Genomic DNA, 24966 nt, shown 5'->3' with positions numbered 1-24966 from the left:
TTCCCAAACATGATCAAACCTTGGAAGGACTCAAGTTCCTTCCCCTGAAAACACTGTTTGCAGTCTGCATTTTGTACTTATGCATCAATTTTACTCAGCTTAAATCTGGAATTTGGGGGAATTACAACAGCCAGCAGTGTCACTATGCATGCTGTTTTCAAAGCAAATGATTTTATGCAGCACCATCAGATCCCATTTAGCAATCTTGCCAAAGAATTAACTTTATTTTCTCTCCCAGAGGTCACCAGAAAACATTTCGGCCCATATTTATACTTTTTGACGCACAACTGCGCCAACGCAGTTGTGCGTCAAAAATTTTACCGCCGGCTAACGCCATTCCAAAGCGCCATGCGGGTGCCTTATTTATTGAAAGACGTTAGCCGGCGATGCGGACTGGTGTGCGTCAAAAAATATGACTCACACCAGGCAGCGCCGGCGTAGGGGAAAATGGAGGTTGGGCGTCAAAAAATGGGGCAAGTCAGGTCTGAGGCAAAATTCAGGCCTCAACCCGATTTGCGCCATTTTTTTTACGCCCAACCCTCATTGAAATGACTCCTGTCTTAGCAAAGACAGGAGTCATGCCCCCTTGCCCAATGGCCATGCCCAGGGGACTTATGTCCCCTGGGCATGGTCATTGGGCATAGTGGCATGTAGGGGGGCCCAAATCAGGCCCCCCTATGCCACAAAAAAAATACGAAAAAAAATACTTACCCCAACTTACCTCTACTTCCCTGGGATGGATCCCTGCATCCTTGGGTGTCCTCCTGGGGTGGGCAAGGGTGGCAGGGGGTGTCCCTGGGGGCATAGGAGGGCACCTCTGGGCTCCTTCCGAGCCCACAGGTCCCTTAACGCCTGCCCTGACCCAGGCGTTAAAAAACGGCGCCCATCAGGCTGGGTGCCGTTTTTTAAGCCCTGCCCCCTCCTGTGCGTCAAAATGACGTCAGAGTATAAATATGGGGCACAGGCCTTAAAGTCATTTTTTGGAAGGGAACGCCTACCTTGCATATAATTAACGCAAGGCTGGTTCCCCCTTCCAAAAAATGACACACATGGTGGAACTTTGACGCCCGCGGGGTAGGACGTCAAAGTATAAATATGGGGCAGGGTTTGCGCCGATTGTGCGTCAAAAATGTTGACGCGCATTCGGCGCAAACAGAGTATAAATATGCCCCTTCATCTTCAAAAATATGGTCACTTTCCCATCACTGACCCCCAATCCTAGAATGTATTGTCTTCCTTCATAATTTCCAAATCTATACTTGTAAAGTCTCAAAAGGGCTGTCTTCATTCTTCTCTGTTAAGGGCTTTCTGCTTTTCAAAGGGCAGATCGAAGTACAATGAAATGACATACCTGGAAGGGAGTGCATTGAAACATAAAGCTAATTCAGTTTGCATTATGACCATACAAAAATCCAGAAATGCCTCTCCAACTGCCATTCCCAGGTTTTCTGTCATTTTACTTAGCACAGATCCTGTTTCTTCTCATCCACTTCCTACATCTGTTTCAGTAGATTTCCTGATACTGGTATGGTGTAGAAGGAAATTTCTTGAAATGCCACAAAGTAAATGTGCCAGAGGATGATTCATGCAATTAGCTGCAAAGATATTGAACTGATTCACAAAAGCATTTATGGGTCTGGGAAATAATACTACAGGAGTACTCTTTTATGCGCTTATGAGTATGGTAAGCAGTACTACAGGAGTACTATTGTGTGCACTTGTGAGTATGGGAAGTAGTATACAGGAGTATTCTTTTATGCACTTATGAGTATGGGAAGAGATACTACAGGAATGGTCTTATGCACTTATGAGTATAGGAAGTAGTGATGCAGGAGTATTCTTTTATGCACTTATGAGTATGGGAAGTAGTTTACAGGAGTACTTTTATATGCACTTAAGAGTATGGGAATTAGTACTACAGAATTGTTATGGACTTGAGTATGGGAATTAGTACTTCAGGATTAATCTTTTATGCACTTATGAGTATGGAAAGTAGAACTACAGGGGTACTCTTATGTACTTTTACATGCCTTTGTGGCACAGCCCATAAAAGTCCAGCTCTCAATAAGTAAAAATGCAAATAAGGCACAGTGCTTTCTATTTCTATATACTGTAAAAGCAAAGGTGAAAGGGTGCTGTATTCTTGACGCAAAGGTGACAGGCCAAAGCACTCTGGTAGTAAAGGTGAAGGGATGAAAGCAATCTTGTAACAAAAGTAATGATTCACCTCCCTCTGCAAGTACAGGTAGAAGAGTGGAGGGATCTGAAAGCAAATGTGAAGAGGGCACAATACTATGGAAGATTCAATGGAAGCCAAGGGGGAAGGGTGCAGTGCACTAATATCAAGGGCGACAGGCTTTGGCACTCTGGTAGTAAAGGTGAAATGATTATATCACTCTTGTAGCAAAAGTGATGATACACTTCCCTCTGCAACACCAGGTAGAAAGTGCAGTGCTCTGAAAATAAATGTGAAGAGGGCACAATGAAAGCAAATGTGAAGAGGGCACAACAATATGGAATATTCAGTGGAAGCAAAGGGGAAAGGGTGCAGTGCCCTAATATCAGGGGTGACAGGCTCTGGCACTCTGGTAGTAAAGGTGAAAGGATGATATCACTCTTGCAGCAAAAGTGATGATGCACTCCCCTATGCAAGCGTGTGACTGGCGTAGGATGTCCCCTGCAATCCCTGATAGTTGGGGAAGATGCATATGCATTGCTGAATGTGCTCTCCTGGGGAAAGCTTAACAACCTCTAAGGGGGTGAAGATATCATACCACCAATTACTCACAGATACTGCTGCAATATTTTTCAACAATAATGAACAAAATATATTTTTTTTTGTCTAAGAAATCATGGCCTCGCTACAAATAAGGGCTAATCAAAGCTAGCTCCACTTCAATATTTACTCTCAAAGACTAAAATTGGCTGAAAATGTGTATTTGCAACTCACAGGCATGAACTAGATTCTACAACAATTGCATGTTTGCTGGCACAAATATTAACATGTCTGATATAGTTACAAATCATGAATAAAAATTGCTTTTAACTTGAACATTTCCTTTTGGTATCGAATATTTTACATACAGCTGTAGCAAAAAAATGTAGAATTTAATTATTGTTGAAAAATATTAGGATAGTCGCTGCTGTTAATTAGTGTCTGTGATAACTTTACCCAATTAGAGATTGGTAACCTTCCCCCAAGAGAATATGTTCTCCAAAATATACTCCGGAAGCACGTGCCCAGGTACAGCGCTCTGAAAGTAATGGTGGAAGGGGCAAAATAGTGTTGAAGCAAAAATGAAGCGGTACAGTGACCTAGAAGCAAAGATGCATAGAGCATAGAGCACTCCGGTATTGAAGACAAAGAGGGCACAGAACTCTTGTAATGAAGACAATATGTGGTACAATAGTGTGAAGCAAAAGTGAAAGTAATTTAAAAGCTAAAGTAAAGGATGATACTCCTACTGGGAGCGATGCTCTGAAGTAAAGGGAGAAAGGTCACAATGTTCTGGCAGAGAAGTGAACAGGGCACTGAACTAGTGCAAAAAGGATGGTGCAGAGCACTTTTCTTCGTTCACAGTAATACAGAGGTATAACTTAGAGAACATGCAAAAGTTGGGCATGGCTTGATGCCATTTGAAGATGGCTGCCTTCTGCAGAGCTCCGTGACCGCGGCAGGAGTCGAAAGAGCCGGACATTTTTCGTGGGCACATTTGCATGCTCCTGATGTGCAGAAAAGTTAGGGGAACATGCATGGAATGCAATGTTCCCCTTAAAAGGACCTAAAAGGTATTTTTATGCCCTCTTTGCTAATTTTTATGGTGGTCATGTGAGGAATGTATTGCGACTGCCATTTTGGTTTTTTGGTTTTTCCTCACAATTTTCTTTTTTACTCATGATTCGCTGCCTGAGGGATGCCTTTTGCACTTTTTTGATCTAAAAGTGTATGTAAATGCTTTTTGCTCACTGTGCCTTGCCTTTTGGAGGTTTCTGTCCAGCTTTATTTTGTTTTTTACTCTACTCTCTTTTATGAAGTGAACTCTTGCCTTATAAAGTATATGTTTTACTACATTTTGGGCAGAATTATATATTTTTTCCTATGGGCATTTCTAGGAACCTTCAATTGACCACTAATAAAGTACAGAACAATAAAAGTTCTGATAATATTCATTTGTCAAAATCTTTTACTCCTTTTTCAAATATGAAGAGTAAAGGAGCTACTACTCTGGATGCTACACTTTCAACACCTGTTTCTCCTCCTATTCATGTTAATAAAGTTTCATCCAAGCTTCCAGTAACGGTTTCAACATCCACTATTAAGAGAGCTAAAAAGGTTTTTCCATCTCCTATTAAAGTTGTTGATGCCATTTCTATGAAGTTACTCGTTGAGGAAATAAGGGCGCTTAAACCCTATTTCGAAGATACAAATAAACAATTACAAATATTGTCCGACAAATGGTCTCTTGTGGAGAACAGAGTCTCTTGTGTGGAACGAAGAGTGGAAGTGCTTGATGATTCAGTTGCAGCGATTCAATCTGTACAATCTGAAGTTACTATGTTAAAAAAGCATGCAGAGGATGTTGAAAATTGGAACCGTAGGAATAATCTACGTATATATGGTATACATGAAGGAATTGAAAGTTTGGACTCTTTATCTTTCTTTCAAGCATTTTTGCCCAAGGTTCTAGACATGCCTACTTCTCCTGCTTTGAATATACAAAGAGCACCCAGACGTGGTCATCCTTCACATTTGGCTTAGACTTCAAAGAAACCAAGAGGAATAATACTTTATTTTCTGGAGTATGTGGACTTGCTAAAGGTTCTCAGAGCGGTGAGAGGTAAAGGTTGGATCACGTGGTCAGGTTCCAATCTCTTTTTTGCTCAGGATTATGCGACAGCAGACAAATGTAAGAAATGTCTGGATATGCGTTCAGCATTAAAATCGCTTAATGCTCTGTATGGTCTCTTTCATACATGTTTGTTCAAGGTTACTTATAATAATAAGACCACAACATGTGAAGATCCAGTATTACTTCAGCAATTTATTGAGTCTTGTAGAGGTGAAACAATGGACACTTCCAAACTATCATAGACTTGACTTTTGTATTGATTTTTTGTTTTTCTCTTTTGCTCTCATTTAATGGATATGCCAATTTTTGGTTCACGTATTCCTAACTGTGTTCAATTATCCAAGGGTTTTGAATGTTTCCTATATTTCTCTCTTTTTAGATCTTCATGCATTAACGTACCCGTCTTTTGTGGTAGCAACCTATGCGGCCGGGTCCCTCTTCCCTTCCGTATCTGCAGTCGTGGAGTGAAGGTTGCATCGTCTTCCCTTTGTGGTTTCACCACCCTCACGTTGTTTTTGTCTTATAGGTATGTTTTTATTACTCGTTCTGTGTTTTTTCTGTAGTTTTCATGTTTCCTTCTCTATTCTGTTCTGTTTGTTTTCTTTATCTTCGTCTCTTTTGCTTTTACTATTTTTTCCTACTTTTCTTTTCTTCTTTCTATTTTCTCATGTTCATAGTTCTATTTTTCTTTTTCTGTACATCAAATGTTTTCTTTCGGTTCAATTTCTTCACACTAATACGTGGTTTATATGCATTAATTTCATGGTCATAGTACATATTCTCTATATTAAATGACAATTAGATTTCTTTCATGGAATGTTAAAGGTTTGGGATCCCCAACAAAGCGTCAATTTAACACACATTTTAAAATTGAAAGCTGATATTGCTCTGTTGCAAGAGACTCATATAAAAGGTGATGAGGTAACTAAACTTAAAGGACAATGGGTAGGTCACATTTTTGCATCGCTGGGTATGGGGAAAAGAAATGGGGTTACTATACAGTGTCATAAGACTTTAAACATTTCTGATTTTTCTCAAGATTCTGATGAGCGGGGTTGGTGGCTTATAGTTTCAATTAATATTAATAACGTTCCTTTAACTATCTATTAATGTTTATGCTCCAACCCAACCTGATAAATCCTTTTGGAATGAAATATTAGCTAAGTTGATGACTCTTTCAGATAATTATGTGATTTTTAGAGGAGACTGTAATATGGTTATGGATCCCTTTCTTGATCACAAATCCAATTCTAGATTTGTTCCATCCACCATATTTTCACAGTTTACCTCCATGATTCAACAAGGAGTATTAACGGATGTTTGGAGATTGTGTAACCCCACATTACAGGAATTTTCCTTTTTTTCCCCAGTACATTCTTCCCAATTGAGGATTGGCTATCTGTTTGTCTCACAACCTCTTGTACAACATGTTTTGGGTACGGAGATTGGTTCCATATTAATCTCGGATCATGCTCCTTTAAGCATGGACCTTGATCTTATCACACATAATCAGCCAAGTAATAGATAGAGATTTAATAATTCATTACTTCTCAACACTAATTTTACCCAGCTTTTTGAGAAGTTCGTCTCACAGTTCTTTGTAGAAAATGATACCCCTCAGATATCTGTTCAAATTGTCTGGTATACATTCAAAGTGGTCTCTAGGGATTTTATTATATCTTATGTTGCCAACAAAAAGAAAACGGCTAATAAACAATTACTTAGTTTAATGAATCCCATCAAACAAGTACAAAAACTTTTCTACTCTTCCAAATCTACAAGTTGTCTTAATGACTTACTTCAAGCTAAATTTACTTTCAATAAAAATTCAACTGTTATTGCTAATTCTTATCTTCTTAAGTCCAGTGCTAACTATTATGGGGGCCAAAATAAATCAGGAAAACGTCTAGCAAATTATCTTAAAATAAAAAAAGATAGAACAAAGATAGAATCTATTTATAACTCCTCCAATCTTATATTACAAAAGAATGGAGAAATTCTGGATGAATTTGTTCATTTCTTCACACAATTTTATACTCCTTATTCTGTTCCCGCACAGGTTATTATTGATCATTACTTGCCTACCATTAATCCACCTGTACCTCACTCTTCTGATTTTTCTGAGCTTGATAATGATATTTCTATTGATGACATTCTCAGTGCATTAAATCTTATTAAAAAAAGGCAAAGCCCCAGGCCCTGGTGGCTCTACTATTGAATTCAATTTAGGGTTTTCCAAATTATTTGTTCCAAGATTATTTAAGCTTTTTACCCATTTTGTTGAAGCAAAATGCTCTGGCGGGTCTTTTCAATAAGTCTTAATAGTTCTTATACCAAAAGATAACAAAGATCCAAAGTTTTGTAAGAATCATAGACCTAGTCTTGGATTATAAATTTTTTGCTAAAATCATTGCTCTGCATTTGGAATTGATTCTGCCTAGGTTAATTGGTAAAGAGCAGTCCGGTTTTATTTAAGGACGCTTACTATCGGACAACACACACCTATTTTTTTATATTTTAAGTTAATCTTTGACGTATAAGGATTCTCTATCTGCAATAGCTCTAGATGCTGAAAAACTTTTGATCGTGTTAATTGTTTTTTTTTATTTTTTCATCACTTTCATGGTTTGGCTTTGGAGCTAAATTCATAAATTTAATCTTGTTAATGTAATCCTCTCCTAAAGCCGCTATTTTTCTAAATGGTCTTATTTCTCCCTCATTCTCACTTCATAGAGGAGTTCATCAGGGATGTCTGTTGTCACCGCTTTTGTTTGTTCTTTCCTTGGAACCTTTTTTATTGAAACTGAGACCTAATCCAAATTTACATGGCTTCCAATATGGGTAAAGACAGATAAAATGTTCGGCTTATGCTGATGATATCTTACTTTTCATATCAAAGCCGAAATCTTCAGTTCCTTCTTTTCGATCCAAAGTACAGAATTTTGCTTCTATTTCAGGGTATAAGTTAAATAAGGACAAGTGTGAAATATTTCCGTTAAATAAATTCTGCTTTCCTGAAGATTTTAAATCCTCAAATTTTCATTGGAATAATGATAAAATTAAATATCTAGGTCTGTGGCTTAAACCCTCTTTTAAAAATACCATTTCTCGAACTTTTTTGCAATTATTTTCTGTTCTTGATTCTCTTATTGCTAAATGGAACCCTTTATTTATATCCTGGTGGGGTAGATTGGATTCTTTCAAAATGATGTTACTCCCTCTAATCCTCTTTTATTTATCAAATATTCCAATTAATATACCATGTTTTTATTTTAAGAAGCTGAACTATATTTTAATTAGATTCTTATGGAATAATAAGAAACCCAGAATGTCACTCCATAAGTTAATGAGACCTAAATGCAGCGGAGGGGTTAACTTTCCGAATCTCTGCTCTTACCATATGGCTTTATCTCTTAAGCAAGCTTCTTGTTTATTGAAAGATGATGATTCAGCTTTTTTACCCTTATGGGTTGAAGTTTAAAAGTATTTTGTTGTTCACTTTACATTTTTGGAGGTATTGACTCTGTCAAAGAAACCAACATTTACCTCCCTTCCGATTTTTAACAACTTCTGTAGAATTTGGCAGCCTGTTTTTGCTTCATACAATGATGAAAAGATACAGTTTCTAAACTTGTCAATTTGGTTCAATAAGCTCATTAAGTTGAATGATAGAACCATCTATTGGAAATCGTGGCATTTGAAGGGGTTAAAATGGTGCATCAATTATTTGAAAATGATTCCCCTCTTTCTTTTCTACAGGCACAATCTCTTTTTTCGTTTCCATCCTCTTTTCATAAAAAATATGATGCTTTAATACATGTTATCAATGGTTTATATCAACCTTTTCCAGTTCAGCAAACACCTTTGGCCCCTTCTCTTCCAATTAAGAATTTGTTATTACAGTCTGCATCAGCTTCTCATCTTTATCAAACTATTACGGGCCTTCCTGCAGATAGACCTAAATCAGCAATAGAAATGCAGTGGGAGAAGGATTTGGATATTTCACTTTCACCTTCTTTATGGACTAAAGTGTGGATTAAAATACGTAAATCTCTAGAGCGGCTAATGCAATTCAAACTTTATTTTTTATATATAATAGGTTATTAATTACACCTTCTTCTTTACATAAAATGAATTCTAACCTTCCGTCTTCTTGTTGGTCCTGTAGTGAGCTGGTCTCCGGACTTAAACACATGCTTTTTGAATGTCCATACACCTTTCAATTTTGGGTTAAAGTATGGAGTCAAATTAATACTGTTTTTAAAACTCAAATTCCCTTGAGCTTTGTAAATATGTTTCTAGGTATCCTTGCAGCTGATTGGTTGCATCTTCCAAAGAATTATATTGTAATATTGGATTTATTGTTGACTGTTGCCTTTCAACAAATTACGAAAAATTGGAAGGATTCCTCTCAATTATCCTTTCAGGCTTGGTGGTATGGTGTATGTTGTAACCATATGCTGGATAGAGCTTATGTCTCCCCCTTATCCCTTGCTATTAAAAGAGACATGTTACCTATTACAAATTACCGAAACTCTTTGGCTTACTCTTCATGAACTAATTTTCCTAGAAATTAGGAGGTCTCTAAACCACCATCAATTAATTGTGTTTCTCTCCCTATCTTAGTGTCCTTCCTTATATTTAACTCTCTCTCATAATATTTTAATACATGCATATATATTTACGTTTTTATAGTATTAATATATTTAAAGTGTTCTTCTAATACAGTGTCTCATGAAATTTAACTGCTACTGTATTATCTCATTCCTGTTGTCAAATTTATTTATATTTTTTGTGTATTGTATGATTTTTTTTATAAACTTTCTCTTTAAACTAAAAAAGAGAACATGCAAAAGCAAATAAGCGCAATTGAGGCCGAAAAGCCGAATAATATTAGCACATCTCTTTCCAGTGCTTCAAATGTGCATATTTTTTTTAAGCGTTCTCTACATATATACAGTGTGATCCTTTGGGGATTCGTTTTTCTGAAGGGTGCAGAAACAATTACATTGCACACTGATGCTTTTCATTGACTGTAACTCACGGAAGTTCGGGATTCATAATAAGGGGAACGTTCGTGTCTATATACACAGGGTGTTAATATACAGCATCGAGTCCTGGTTTTCAAGCGATGAGCTGAAGGGAAAATACTGGATCTGTATGGACTGCAGTATTCCGTTCCAACCTGTGCCATTGACAGCAATGACTAGGTGCTGTGTTTGAAAGCAGCACCCGTGTGGTACCCACCCTTCCAGCAGTCCAATCTGCGCAAAGTGCGTAATCTCACTTCATCAGCAGAGGAGAAATGAAGGGCAAACGCGCGACTTCCCCTCACAGTGTGGTGTTTCGCCAGCTGCTGGAATTACCGGCATAATGTTGACATCGGACGGCCCGCCGTACCTTCAGTCTGTGAATGTGTTTATTTCGGCCTGTTTAAACCTCGTCCCCACGACGCCCCCCCCCCCCCCCTGCAAATCAGTACACAAACAACAATCCTTATTGACGGTCCCTCTCTCTGCCACCTTTTGACGAGCCCTCCTTGAATTTCTCGTTAGATGTTTCCACAATTTGCTTGTAAATGATGTCCTTATCCTCCACCAAAAACACCAAGAATAACGCCATTAAAACAACATAACTGTTAGAGTGTAGTTTATCTTCTTAATGTCCAAATTAACAGTTACACCGTTCTCTTTGCTCTTTGCGTTGCTCAGTGGCGTTAGGGGCAAGGTCCCTCACTCCCCACGTCAGCTCAATCGCCGTCCCTAAAGAAAGTTAATCAGCGTGCTTTCGACGTTGTTGTGGCGGCGATAGTATGAATGAATATGTGTGGAAACATTACACGTCACATTAAAAGAGATGCGAAACACTGTTTTCAGCCAGACGTAAAATGCATTACTACGCAGCAAAAAATAAGGTTCTTCACCAAAGTCGGTGACAGCTTGCTGACAAATAAAATTACACAACAGCTGCAGTCAGAGGCGGCCAATTAAGCTGTTTTCTTACTCGCTCCTTTCCTGCCCAGTCGAGGTAGGGCGGGTGGGGAAGCAGTGAAATAAAACGAGAGTCCGTTTGAGAATCGGGACGCGCTGGTGGTGGCCTGGGGGGAAAGGGACACGAGTGGGAGCAATGGTAGCTATTAGTGGAAGCTACAGTGTGACATAGATGTTAAACTTTGTCCCTGCCGGGTCATGACCCTGGAGGGTGGGCTTTGGGATGAGAGGCTGCATGTGAGCAGCCCAAGGAGAGTGAGAGTGGTCACTAAGTAACCGTGGGTGAGGTTCGTGAGAGCTGCGTGACTGTGTATGGAATGTACCAAGGGGTGCGTAGGGGTTGCATAGAAGGTTGGAAAAGCCAGGGCCCTGGGCTGGAAGGGTAGGAGACGGTTTTTTCAGCGGTGGGGTCCGGTTTTATTACCGGGGACCGGTTTTGCAGCACTGCTGCAATATCGCCCCCCAGTAACAAAAGACCAAAAGCAACTTAGTCCACAACCTGACCCGTGGCTGGCCTGACACAATTGTCAGGGCTGCTTTGGGTTCCCAGTCCGGCCCTGGACATAGCTGTATGTTGGGGGCAAAGGGTCCGCTGGGAAGTGAGTGTGCATGGGCTGTTTAGGATGTGAAATGATGGAGCGTGGCTGTAACCAGGAGCTCACTGCCTGGGGAGCAAGTGTGCAGTAACTACATAAGACGAGGGACTGCTATGTACAGGAGCTACCTCCGCATGACAAAAAACATGGGGCTGCCTAGAGGCACGAACAGGGTCGTAGGGTAACATGCAAATAGCAAATGTGGGCTACATAGGATATGGGGATCCGCTGTGTACAGAATGAAAAATTGAGATACAGCGTCCTGCATAAAGATGAGAGGGGATTTGAAGGATCTGCATAAAGCTGTGAAGGTTGGTGACGGACTGCATACGGATATGAAGAGGAGCGCAGGACGGGGCTGCAGAAGTTTTATAGAAGATTGTGCAAGTGGTACATAGGACGAGCCCTCGCCTGGGTGGCAAGTATGCAGGAGCTACATAAATATTTGATGTGATGTTCAGGGGCTCCGTAGAAGCTGGGCCACGGTTTCATGCAGAATCTGGGTCACAGCTCCATGCAGAGTCTGGGCAGAGGGCTATGCAGAAGCTGCCCCAGCAACAGAGACAGTGCGCAGAGGCTGCACCAAGAGGTTTGCAGGGACTGCACAAAGATGCAAAGTGATGCGCAGGAGCAGCACAATATGAAGAGGATCGCTGACCACCGCTGCATAAACAAGTGACGGGGTTTACAGAAGCGGCGTAAATACGTGGAGGAGCTGTACAGGGCTGGACATTGAAGAGGGCTGTAAAAGATGTGATGGGGTAGTGTCGCGGCATTAAAAACGGAGTGGAAGGAGTGTAAAAGATATGTGTACACTACGTGGCGATTGAGAAAGATCCACGAGAACCGGTTGGCACACGGCACGATCCGTGCAGGGCTCAGAGTCCATACTAACGGATAGGCAACTCGAGCAGTAGTGTAGCAAAGGCACCATAGGCCAGGGTGCAAGCAAGGAAAAAACCCCTATGACTGCTGATGGGGTAGTAGGTATAGAATGGTATCAAGGTTCAAAGAGTTACGAAGGGCACTGGGGCCCGGTACCACTGCACCTACCGCATTAAAGGTAACTACATACCCCTCTGAACTCGAGAGAGGCGCGTTACATAGGGTAACCCTGCCTCGCCAGAACCTCTCTCTTTTCCATCGGTGCCTCTTGCCAAGCCGTGGGTCAAGGGAAGGCTGCGATGGAGCACATAGTGCTGGGGATGGATGTGAAAGAGTTATACAAGAAAGCGATGATTGGACTAAGAATGGAGTGACAGAATGAATGACAGGGGGTGTGTCTGCCAAGAGGGAAGAAAGGTTGATGCCCAGGGCGGCGGTGTCCTTATCAGTTGGTGGGGGGGCGGTGCTGTTACCTAGCAACAGCGCCAGGCGCAGGGCAGACCAAGAAGCGGAGCAGTAGCTGACAGCCAGAGTCCAGCGAGGATCGAGTCCGCCCCCCAGCGGAGCCCCTGCAGCAGGCACGGAGAGCACCGCAACCTCCAGGTCTGGAGACGCAGCAAGCACCGCTGCCGGAGAACTAACCCAGCCAGCCAACAGGACGCACGGACACTGGAGCACCGCTGAGCCGGGGCCACCGGAGCGGGAGCCGATGAGCGCCTCGCAGGGGCATGGCGCGGCTTGCATGGCGCTCCTCCTCCCCACGGGTGCCACCTCCTAGCCGGGGACTCTCCTGTGACCGGAACCCGGAGCAAGCTTGGACTGGGGCTCCGCGCTCCTACCGCCCACTGGGATCGCGTCTGGTTGCCATGCCGGCCCTGCTGTCCCGCTGGACGCCACTGCTGGTCCTGGCCCGGGCGCCGACCCTGCTCCCTCCGGATGCCCTGAATGCCCGTGCCCTGCGCCCACCGCGGTGAGTGATACAAAACAAATAACACGGGAAGCGGCGGCTGGCACATCGGATCTTGGGGGTAAATATCGCGTCTCAGACACCCTATGCGTGGGCGAGGGACTGACACCAAATAAGCTGCCACTGTCAATGGCGATGCGAGGTTTACTAGCGCCTAGTGAGAGCCCAGGCGCCCTCGTTACTGCCGCAAAGGATCATTAGAAGTGGGCTGGCAGCACCGCTGGCCAAACTGCACCATAATACATGTGCGTCAGTCAAGCACTGCACCTACATCTCCACATGCCAGCATTGAACCTTAATAAGCGTGACCTAGGACAGTACTGTACCTTTAGGTGTGTGCACTAGCCTAGGACTGCACCTGTACTATATGCAAGTGTGCGCCATCCCAGTACTGCTCCTTCACCTTACTTGTGTGGGACCCAGCTCCATACATGTGTGTGCCACAGCCCAGTACCTGACCATGCATTTTGCATGTTTATGCACAGGTCCAGTACTGCACAAGCACCTTGCTTGTGTGTGAGTCAGTCCTGTACTGCACTGGCACTATGTGTGTGAAACAGCCCAGAACGCTATCTATATTTTGCATATTTATGCCACAGCTCTGTACTGCACATGCACTATATATATAAGTGTGTCAATGCCATCCCAGTACTTCACATGCACCAGACCAATACATGTGTGTGCCGCACGCCAAGGACTTCATCTGAATTTCGCAAGTATATGCCTCTCAGCCCAGTACTTTACGCACCACCAAATGGCTGGTTGTAGGAGTGTGGACGAACATAGGGTAATGTGGGCCACTGCCTGCTCTGTTTGATTACACGTAATGGCCATACGAATAATATAGTAGGATGCACCCTGCACCACACGATAACACCATTACAGAATATAGCGTAATTGCAAGTTGTAGCGCTCTGTAATCATGTTTAGGTAGAACAAAGCTGCAAGACACCATGCTATGTTCTGCTAGATGCCGCACTAAGTTATTTTAAAAAGACGTACATGGGTTCAACAGGCCACCAGGGCCAAACTGTAACTAGCCCGTTTCCTTTTTCTTTATCACTTACATTGCAATGACATAGATTCAAACATTCAATTCTATACTTATCTTTTCGATAACAGCGTCTAATGCTGTAAAAGTCATACATATAAATGCATGCACTTTTATAATTCTTTTACGTAAGCCTCACAAGTGTGAATGGTGCCTGGTAGCTCGTCCGTTCGCTTCCTGACTTTTTATAATGCTCCAGTTGCCAGGGTGGCTTCTGCTAGAAGCGCAGCCCCCTTTCTCCCTCGATCAGTGGTCCTTTTTGTGTAGTCAAAACACTCGGGTCCCTCGGGAGTCGTTACACGGCGTTCAATTTCACATCATCGCCTGGGTATTGACTCTCTGCGGCCGCACTACGCCGAGCCGAGCTGGAAGCTCCCCGCAGCAGCGATGATTGAGACACGCACGAGCGCCGCCTTAATCATGTCCCCCCGACCAGCAATGATTGACCCGTCAGGCCCGCGGATATTGATTTGCAAACATAGATGACATCCGATTGCCATCTGCCTTCCCTTCTGTGCTGGGAATATTTCATACTGCTGCTGCTGCTGGGAATAACGCGCCGGCTAAACTGGCAATATCCAGTGAACCGCTTTAAAAAATGAAAATATCGTTTCGTGTTCGTCCTGCACGCACTTAACCTCCTCCCTCTCAGGTAGAAAACCACCTGACGATATTGTGCCTGAAGGGTTAAGTATTCGAACGCCCTTTTATGTAGTGGAAAACGATAAACGTCGAAACGATAGGCCCTTTCTAAAAAAGAAAGCAGGCTCATTTTACTTTTTTTCTCATAGAGGAGGCAGTTAAATCAGCAATATATCAGGCAGCAACAGACGGATTTATAATATTGTCGTAAAAACAAGTGCTCGTCGGAGCTTAACAGAGCGGAACACATTTTGTCTTTCAAAAACCTTCTTTCTTCATGTAAAAAGCTGTTTGGCAGCTGGTAGCCCCGAGTCTCTTTCATGCTTCAAGTTAGGGAGGAGAAAATGACCAGAAATAATTTTCAGGTAAAATGCTAATAACCAGAGAGTCGAGGTCACATTATTACGTAACACATTTCACCTGAGTATACTGCCATTTTGATTTTTACCATTTCCGTGACTAAGACTGGTTTGACATTTCCTTTGAAAATAGGACACGGTAAGCCGGTGGTCGCTCGGAGGAAAGATTGACAAACCATCAACCGTTTTCACAAGGCATTATATCAGAGTAGTACGCCCTAATAACGTGTTCACTGTCAGTTATGCGTACCTGTCACTTATGGTTTCTGATATGGCCACACATATTTCTCCTGCAATTTGCAGCAGGACTTTGCTTTTTACCTTATAGATGAACAGTTCAATCATGTTAGTTTCGCAATATATGCTTTATGTACATATGTTGCCTTTATAGACGCCCTTCTAGTTTCTGGAAATATTCGAAAGGAAGCACAAACCTTTTATTTCCCATATGTACACCTTTTTAGCCTTTACTGGATGGAATCGAGTGGAAATGGCTCCCAATTTTAAAATGGATTGAGGCATGGTTCCCCACGGTGCATTACATCTCTTTTATAGCGTTAGTAAATTGAGTGTGTGTGTTTATGGGTATGTGTGGACGTGTGTGATATGCCTTTAATACCATTAATGAGTAAAGTGTTGACAAAAGCAGACAGAAGTTTCTTGACACATATGATGCTCATGCAGTACAAACCAGTTACATGACATGAACAATATTTAATAGAAGAAAATCCTTTCATGAACTACATTTTGTAGAACAAAACTCCTGGACCATGAACCTCTTGCATGGAAGCATTTGATAGGTAATGTTTTGGAGGGTCATTGCATAGACAGAAAATGTTGAAATTAGCCTTTCATTTCACATGCAGATTTTAAGGAAAGTTCCTCTTTCAGCAGAATTTAGATGGACACAAATAAGTCATTAGTTCCATAATTCCTACTTCTGGAATACATTTCAAGTTGAGGTTTGCAAACAGAACTGGAAATGTATTTCTAGCTGTACAGCCTAGAGCATTAATACAAATGTTAGTCGGGTGCACATACACATGCAGCAATATTGATGCAACATTATTAGTGGGAGTGGGCAGCACCAGTGTGTCTGAGGTGGGAATCTCAGATAAGTTAGCTGGAAGGGCCTATGAGGGTTTTTAAAGAAGATCATGGGGTACAGAGTGAAGGCCTGTGAATGGCGGGCTTGGAATATGAAGACTTCTTAGTTGGGTTCTTTGAGTATGGACAGTCTTTCAGTGGAGCACATGAAGCATGATGGGCCTTAGACGTGAGAGGCAGGATCGAGATTTTGAACTGGATGGGTTATTGGGGACGAGAGTTAGTGGGTGTATAATATCTAGCAAAAAATATCTCTTTGACGGGTTGGGGGCTCCTGTGCAGTGCACAGCAATGAGATTGCGTAGAGAAGATAAGGGACCCATGCTTACATCAACCAGATGATATATGTTTATTGTAGACTAATATTTTATTACTCTAAATCAGAGAGTTTATTAATTCCTGCTGGAACACTTTCACAGCAACCTGATTATGGGCCATTGACAAGGGTTCAATGTACACCATAAGATTTCTGGTCAGTAGTCTGAGAATTAGTTTCAATCATAACTTGTATGTGAATGCCTAGATTTGCAGAGTGAAGAAGACCTGATTTGTCCATATCATGCAGTTGAATAAAGTTCTATTTTTTGTTTGTCAGTCATCAATCTATCATGGTGATTGCATTTGTGTCTTCAATGATAAAATTCAGAATTGCAGTCTATATGGGCCTTCTTAGGCTGACTAGTGTTCTGCTCCAACAAATGCATAACACACCAGCAAGAGGTCTGCTGATGTTCAGAAAGCATGACAACATTTTCACAGCCACACTCCTTTACATTCTCTACTAAGCACAAATGAACATGTTCCCAGCAAGTATCTATTCTCCAATGGCTAGTGTTTGATCCAGAATTTCCGAGACATAAACTCAACTGATATCTTTCTAAGTACCGTCTGAAGTAAACCCTATAAAATCTACAATTTAATCACTCTTCTATATCTAGAGGTTTAATGTCCAGGCACTAGAGAGCTTCTCTATGGAACTTTACACCTCCCTTCTTCCTGGCTAGAGGGAGATCATCTTAAACTACTTAACCTCAGAAGTCATGTTTTTTCAACAAGTAGTGGATTCTTCTATGTGTTCAGTGGATTGGTATGTTTATGCATTTGCACGTTTCATTTCTACAGCACTGGCAGCCCTCAACATTTTGAGCAGGTACAGAACCAAGACTGGGACTGCACAGCGCCTGATACGCATACATTCAAAACCTTTTCAAAAGGGTTGACACATGTGGATCACTCTAGAGCATAGTTACTTAGGCTGTGGCCTAGTAGGTAATGGCTACCTTTGAATACATGAAACAACAAAGTAATACTAACTGGAAGTCTCCAAAGAACAGCAGCAGGACTTTCAGGAGGCTCACCTGGCATATCACCTCAGAGAGGATGGTGTCAGAACTAGGCTCAGATGGAATTATAATGCTGCTCGTGGAATTTGGGTCACTCTGCATTATGGCCCCGATTTATACTTTTTCTGGTCTGCATTAGCGTCATTTTGTGACGCAAAAGCGGCACAAACTTACAAAATACAATTGTATTTTGTAATTTTACACCACTTTTGCGTCAAAAATGATGCTAATGCGGCACAAAGAAAGTATAAATCATTGCTTATGCTTGTAATGCAGAGCTTCTACTAAATTCCCTCAATATGTACATGGTGGAATTATTCTGCCATTTGCGCCTCCCAGGAAGAATGCAGGGCTCCACAATGTGTGCTTACAAGCAAGATTTACTGGCCACTGGTGTGAAGGAGCCAGTCAGAGGGGGCTGCAATTTGGGTAGATTTCCTGTTCATACTGATTTCCACCTGATAAATTGCAGCACAAGCATTGGAGCCTGCACATTTTCTACCTGTTGGAATTCTGCTGAATTGGGCAGAGTTTTTCTGTAACTCCAAGGAATTCCGCAGAGTGAAACTCCACAAGTTCCGCCCACCCCTACTCAGAACTCACATATTCACTCATTCATACACCTATACATTCCTCTCATTAAGTGAAGCTCTACAAGATATGTCTGTGATCTACATGGCACTCATGCCTTATCTGTGCATGTTCTGAGTGATAAAAACTTCTACTACTGTGTCCTTTTGGATTTGTTCTGTGGGAAATGGAATGTTGTTCCTGTTCAGAGAGAAAGTCAAGCTTGTAATGTTGCTGCCCAATTTGTACCTTTACTGTGATGGGAAAAAGCTTGCACTGATGGTACCATGGCTCTACAGGTCCACTAAAGGAGGCAATCTTGCACAATTTCTGAACAGGGTGTAGCTGTTCTATGAAGAGGGATGTTTACACTGCTATTGCATCATCTTATGAAAAAATAATATTTTGAATGTACTTGCATAACATGCCTAGCTCACTCAGAAGATATTGTTGGACCAAGGACAAAAAGCTAGTTACAGGGCCCTGACCCAGAGACTCTGGTTTCAATCATAGCTTCCCAGTTTGACCAAACCATGTGATATTAGACAGCTAATTTTCTTCTCTCTGTCTCTTTTTCTGTGATCATCATATATGAGAGCACCTTGAAATAATTCAGTTAAGGATGCACAGTGTACAACAATCTCTTTTTTGTGTGGTTGTTAGAAATTGGGGTTCTGGTTGGCAGAAGTATGCACCCTATCCAAGAAGGAACCACAACCCTAGTCAGGGTAAGTCACACCCTAAATTAACCTGTGCTCACCCTCTAGTAGTAAAGTATTTGTGACACACTTCAAACAGTAAAACAGGGAAAAGACCACTCAAAAAGATCCCACACCAAGTTAGAAAAACAGAACTTAATTTAATAAACAAAACAGGACAAAAATCCACTATGTACAACTTGAGATATTATTTTTAAAAGATTAAACTGTACAATAGTGCTTAGAAACAATGAATGCCTGTTTTGCATAACTGGTCATTTTGGTCTTGGGCAAAGTTAAAAGTTCAGGCGGACCACGATGGAGCGCGGGCCAGATACAGGGACACACTTAGGCCCACTGAACAAAAGTACCTTGATCCTGATTACATCGATTTGGAGGAAGCTGCATGGTGCAGCTGAGGTGATGAATTGGTTCCATTTCCACCACAGAAAGAGATGCATTGGTTTTCTCCAAGAAAAACTGGTGATGTGTTGGTTCTGAGGGAATGCACTAGTTCCAAATGCAATGTGCTGCTACTGCTCCTACAGCAGAGGAAGCGTCCATTCTGAGTGCGATGCACTGGCTCAGAATACAATAAATCAGGTTTGGTCCCCACCGAGGTGAATATGTGCCAGTTCTGATCCTTGTAAGTGTGAAGATGCACCAGTTCCAATGAGGATGCTCAGGTTTTTGTTGAAGCAGACACCTTAGGACTCACTTCCAAGGTCCAGGACTGGAGTGGCCCCACTTGACAGGGCAGACTCAGAGTCCAGGTACAGATACTGGTAAAACGGAAATCTATTGTGTCCCTGAGATTGCAGAAAACAGGAGACAAGTCAGCAGAGCCCTTGGACTCACTCTGGGTTTGGGGCTGGAGAGATGCATGTCCACCCCTTCTCACTCCCAGACAAGAGGGCAGCAGGACAGCCAAGAAAGAGCCCAGCAGAGTAGCAGTACACCAGAGTGGTTGTCCTTGAAGCAGCACATCAGTCAATCTTTCTGGAGGTGTACTGAGTTGGTGGTATAAGGTAGGGGAAACTTCAAAGAAATGCCTTTGAAGTGCACAGAGTCCCGGCCCTGACTTTCCAGATTCACTACATGGGGTTATACAGCCCTTTATATGGGGACAGGATACAGCCTATTTATGTGCAAGAATGAGGCTGTGGTCAGCTTCTTACTCCCATCCTGCCCAGGCACCAAATGGCTAAATTAAAAAAAAATAGCCAAGTTTCTAAAAGCGGTATTTTCAGAATAGCAATTTTAAATCAAACTTCACTATAAGTTGTGATTTTAACTTGTGATTCTAGGGACACCAAACTCTAAAAGTATTTCTCTTCATAATTGGAAGTTACAATAATGTAATGTAATAAGATAATCACAGTGATATCCTACAGGAGACATAGGCCTTGCAGTAGTGAATAACACATTTGGGAGTTTATCACTACAGGGGCATGTAACACTTAAAATTAGATGCCCTACCTTTTAAAAACATGGCACACTGCCATCTGGGTTTTCCAGGACCACCCTAGAGAGATGACGTATAAGTAGAAAAAAGGAAGGTTTAGGCCTAGCAAGAGGTTTATCCTGCCATTTTGAAATGGCAGTGTAAAACTGCACACACAGGCTCTGCAATGTCAGGCTTGAGACATGGTTAAGGAGCTACTTACTACCACTTAGTAGCATTTAATTGACAGACCCTAGACACATGTAGTGCACTTTACAAGGGACTGATTAAGTAAACTAAGTATGCCAATTAGGTATAAGCTAATGTTACTATGTTTTAAGGAGAGAACACATGCATTTTAGCACTGGCTAGCAGTGGTAAAGTGCTCAGAGTCCTAAAGCCAGCAAAAGTGAGGGCAGAAAAAAGTGTAGAAGGAAGGCAAAATGTTAGGGGTGACCTTGCAGAAAGGGCCATTTATGTCCTTGGTTTTATAGGCAATGATGTTGATCCATGCATAAAAATAAAGGCTTACATAGGAGAAACAAAACAAGTGACTTGAGTCAATACTAAAACTGTCACAGCGGAAGGGTGTAGTTCACTAATTATATTAAAGGTCACTCTGGTCAAGTCATCTAAGGTCCTGAAGTGAAACAATCTAAAATACACTTTTTATGTAAAAATGTATAGCTCAGCTATAACTAAAAAGGCAGTCAGCAACACTTGCTGTAGGTCCAGGCTGAGCTAGAAGCTGTTCATCAAAGCCTCAACTTGTTGTCCATCCATACAGGAGCAGCACAGACATGGAAGTTGAGAATTATGGTGCCCAGCCATCGTTGCCTTACTACCACTGGCCTATTGACACTGGTACCAAGGCAGGAGGTCCTTTGGTGTTTGGTATGTGGTTTACGGTTTTAAGGCCTATGCACACCCACTGGTCACACAGTTAGGTGCGAGTGTGGCTTGGCGGCAAGAGCATGTCCTGTTTCATAGCAAAGGCTTTGATTTTAGTGCCTTGCTATGTGAAACATGCAGATAATCTGACCATTAGCAGGTCATGAGGCCTCTTCAAGGAGTGGAGCCTGAGTAAACTTGACACATTGTGCCCCACCTCATCTGAGACTGGTGGACAAGCCATGTGAAGCAGGGATTGTTTCACAGTATTTGATGTGTGATACCAATATTCTTGGGGAAAACACATGATCCCATAGAAGGACTATTTGAGCACCAAAACACATTGATGCAGAAGAGAATTCGAGTCCATTGCTGGTTTCTCCTATTTTTGATTGTTTGGTAGGGCAACATCAGTAAAAATATTTATATTTCACCCACATACACCTTTAATAAAGGTCTGAGTGTAGCAAAGGGAGAACATACATGGTGACATAATCTCAACCAAACTAGGGAACCTATAGCTAAGAGACTGTACAACCAGTGAGGAATAGTACTCATAGGTGCCTCCTAGTGCTAAATGTGGGTTCCCACTGATGACGAATACTACACGAGGAAGGTGATTGTTCCTCATCTTATGGGAGTACAAAAAAGGATGGCAGGTCCATAGGGGATTTCAGTTTTGTATTTCCTGTATATTTGTATATGTTTAAGGTCAGCATGCAGCAGCCCTTACCTACTCTCACTCTCTCTTTAGTCTTGCATTTGTGAGAGAATCTTGTGATATCCCTTCTGCAACTGCCACCTATTCTTTACTTATTCTTTGTGTTAGGTAAGATTGTGCTGCTGTCCATGTTGTACCTTTATTTTGTTGTGACACTTGGTATAAATAAGTCTTTCCATTTCAAATAAGAAAAATCTATCTATATTTGCAATATTTCTTTTAATATATGATGTGTGTGCATGAAAGAGTAAACACGAAATACGTAAGCAGAGTATACATTTTATTTTAGGCATGCAACAAGCAGTTTTAGAACTGGAATAAACATTGCTGACAAGTGGCTCTATGTCATGTATAATATTTAGTCAACAGCATTTTGCATGTTGGGGGTTTGCGCCCATATTTAAACTGCTAATAGCAAAAGTATAAGCCCCACAATGCAGCTTGCTTTTGGCAGAAAAAAATAGTGGATGGTGTCCCATGTTGTAGTGCCAAAGCTCTGAGTTGTCAAATGCAAAGTAAAATTTTGTTCCTGACTTTCTGCCTTTCTTCTTGTGAACAAATAAGGGTTAAAGAGCCCAGTGGATGAGAGAGCAGATAAAATCCTTTCACATGCTAATGGGAGTACTTTACTGCTAATAGATAAAAATTAGCACTCCTTGGCAAACTAGCAAAATACATTATTTACCCGAACAATGCGAACAGCAGCAGTTAAAAGTGTCTGGAGACATAGAGAAAGCTAAATTATTGTCCTGTCACCCCTCTTTCCTAGCACACCCTGGGCCGAGAAATTGGTGCGCTCTGAGTTGAACAAATGTAGCACATGCTTCTGAAGATGCCCAACGAGGGCCACCAGTGTTCTACTGTACCATGCGAACTTTGATAATGTATAAGAGCTCTGTTTAGATCTGATGCATATTTAGATTTGATGCATGAGTGATCTGATAAATGATTGTTGTCATTCCATCAAGAAGAATCAGGATTCTGTCAAGGACTATTAGGCCGTCACCTACAGAAAATCATGGGATGTGTAGATACGATCAATAGATCCTTGGAGATGAGCTATCAAGAGAACGGAAACATATATATATATATATATATATATTTATATATATATATATATATATATATATGTGGTTATGAAGTAATTAAAAAGCATGTTAATAATTATGAAAAGAATAATTGACATTGACTTTTTGAAATTGTTTTTGTTAGCCTGTTTCTGTGTGGTGCGTGAATGAGGATGTGGAAGGAGTATGAATGTAATTCATTGTAGAAACAAAGTGCTTTATTTTACCTTAAAGCTTTTTTATGTTTGTATAAGTAGTTTATGATGGATAATAATAAATAATATTTATGATTAAGTAGCGCCCTCTGGTGCATTTGTTCCTGCCCTTCCCATTAATTGAACTGTAAGAGGTATATTTAAGTGAATATTGTGCCTACGTTTCTTTTCAATTTGAAGACTTATTGGCTTTGCCATTGTCTTTCCACCTTAGATGGTAACAGAGTGTGCACAATCAGCTGTGACAGACATTTTGTACAAATTGTTCTAAAGCAAAATAAATGTTATTCAAAGAACGCCACCCCACATGCATGGATAAGTAAGCACTGCAACCATCTATGAATGTTTTTTCTTAAAGCAAAAGAAAAATTATCACATTAGATTGTATCTGTAAGACGGTGGATGACCATTTCTGAACATTAAATTAATAAACAAGGAAAACACGGGATGTTGGGGCAAACTACAGCCTAGTTGCAGTCTACAGCTGGTTGGCCTTTGCAAAAAATATTTTTAAAAACGTACACAGGGCAGTCATCGAAAGGGTTGTGGAGAGGCAGTGCAGGGGGAGCAGAAGAGCATACTCATGCAATCCCCTAGCAATGTGCAGCAGCTGGGCCCTGCAAAAAGTTCTAAAATAAAAGAAACATTGGGAAAGTTAGAAAGAAAGTGGTGCACTCCCATGGAGGGCTAAAAACAAAATAAAAATAATAATCCTTTCTGGTCAAAAGTGGAAATGATACAAATAACTCGTACAAAACACAGCAAAACTGAAATGCTCCATGACTGGGATAAGTTCAAAAATAGGTTAACCATTGACAAAGGAACAAGACGCTGAGGTAAAGAAGCAAGCCATCAAATGACGAGCAAGAGGTGGACCCAAAGCCCATTCCACATCTATACTGGATACAGTATATCTCTTTGCCACTGTGAGTGAGACCTAAAAGCAATTACCGTATACAGGGAGTGCAGAATTATTAGGCAAATGAGTATTTTGACCACATCATCCTCTTTATGCATGTTGTCTTACTCCAAGCTGTATAGGCTCGAAAGCCTACTACCAATCAAGCATATTAGGTGATGTGCATCTCTGTAATGAGAAGGGGTGTGGTCTAATGACATCAACACCCTATATCAGGTGTGCATAATTATTAGGCAACTTCCTTTCCTTTGGCAAAATGGGTCAAAAGAAGGACTTGACAGGCTCAGAAAAGTCAAAAATAGTGAGATATCTTGCAGAGGGATGCAGCACTCTTAAAATTGCAAAGCTTCTCAAGCGTGATCATCGAACAATCAAGCGTTTCATTCAAAATAGTCAACAGGGTCGCAAGAAGCGTGTGGAAAAACCAAGGAGCAAAATAACTGCCCATGAACTGAGAAAAGTCAAGCGTGCAGCTGCCACGATGCCACTTGCCACCAGTTTGGCCATATTTCAGAGCTGCAACATCACTGGAGTGCCCAAAAGCACAAGGTGTGCAATACTCAGAGACATGGCCAAGGTAAGAAAGGCTGAAAGACGACCACCACTGAACAAGACACACAAGCTGAAACGTCAAGACTGGGCCAAGAAATA

General features: G+C 41.5%; 1 protein-coding gene across 3 annotated transcripts in view; it reads left to right on the top strand.

Moving 5' to 3' along the window:
• The first annotated feature begins 12761 nt into the window (after window positions 1–12761).
• TMEM200C (transmembrane protein 200C) overlaps window positions 12762–24966 on the top strand; it is a 273607-nt gene continuing 261402 nt past the window's right edge. Inside the window, exon 1 of one of the 3 annotated variants that reach the window (XM_069219847.1) lies at window positions 12762–13349. The gene's annotated coding sequence lies outside the window, so the exon portion shown is untranslated. The remainder of the gene's footprint in view (window positions 13350–24966) is intronic. The other 2 variants (XM_069219845.1, XM_069219846.1) reach the window with 2 other exon arrangements.

The sequence above is a fragment of the Pleurodeles waltl genome, chromosome 2_2, assembly GCF_031143425.1.
Source record: "Pleurodeles waltl isolate 20211129_DDA chromosome 2_2, aPleWal1.hap1.20221129, whole genome shotgun sequence".
In the NCBI taxonomy this organism is placed as follows: domain Eukaryota; kingdom Metazoa; phylum Chordata; class Amphibia; order Caudata; family Salamandridae; genus Pleurodeles; species Pleurodeles waltl.
Note: the sequence above shows the minus strand (reverse complement) of the source record. Positions and strands in the feature narration are given on the sequence as shown.